At 37.6% G+C, this 418-nt stretch overlaps 1 protein-coding gene across 1 annotated transcript in view; it reads right to left on the reverse strand.

Moving 5' to 3' along the window:
- Nucleotides 1-418, reverse strand: part of LOC119591246 (uridine 5'-monophosphate synthase-like) — a gene marked incomplete in the record, with an annotated part of 17802 nt that overhangs the window by 10747 nt on the left and 6637 nt on the right.

Here is a 418-nt window from a genome sequence, read left to right on the forward strand (position 1 = left end):
ATAAATAACAAGCAATAACCTTTTGCATTTTGATTTCAACAAATGAAATCAAAACGCAAATTAAAAGGTAACCCCCAGAAATGCACAATAACTCTTGAAATAGAACAATCTCTACCCCACTTTATCAAGGAAAGTCTGGCGTCCTTCACTTCAGGATCTGGCCACGCTGTCCTGCCCTGCCTCAGCACCTTATTCTACCAATACGAGCACTGGTGTAAGATCAAATCAAGCCTCCACAGTGAGAACTAAAAGCTGATGCTGGATTTTAACAGTTTTTAACAGTTTAACAGTTTTTGATAGGAGGTCTAAGGACTTCAGACGGGGCATTCAGACTGCTCTTCATTTTATTTTCATTGTATTGGTGAAATGTGCAATCTACATTTAGCTTCATCATGTAAGATTTATACACATTAATACA

The sequence above is a fragment of the Penaeus monodon genome, chromosome 28 (genome assembly GCF_015228065.2).
Source record: "Penaeus monodon isolate SGIC_2016 chromosome 28, NSTDA_Pmon_1, whole genome shotgun sequence".
In the NCBI taxonomy this organism is placed as follows: Eukaryota; Metazoa; Arthropoda; class Malacostraca; order Decapoda; family Penaeidae; genus Penaeus; species Penaeus monodon.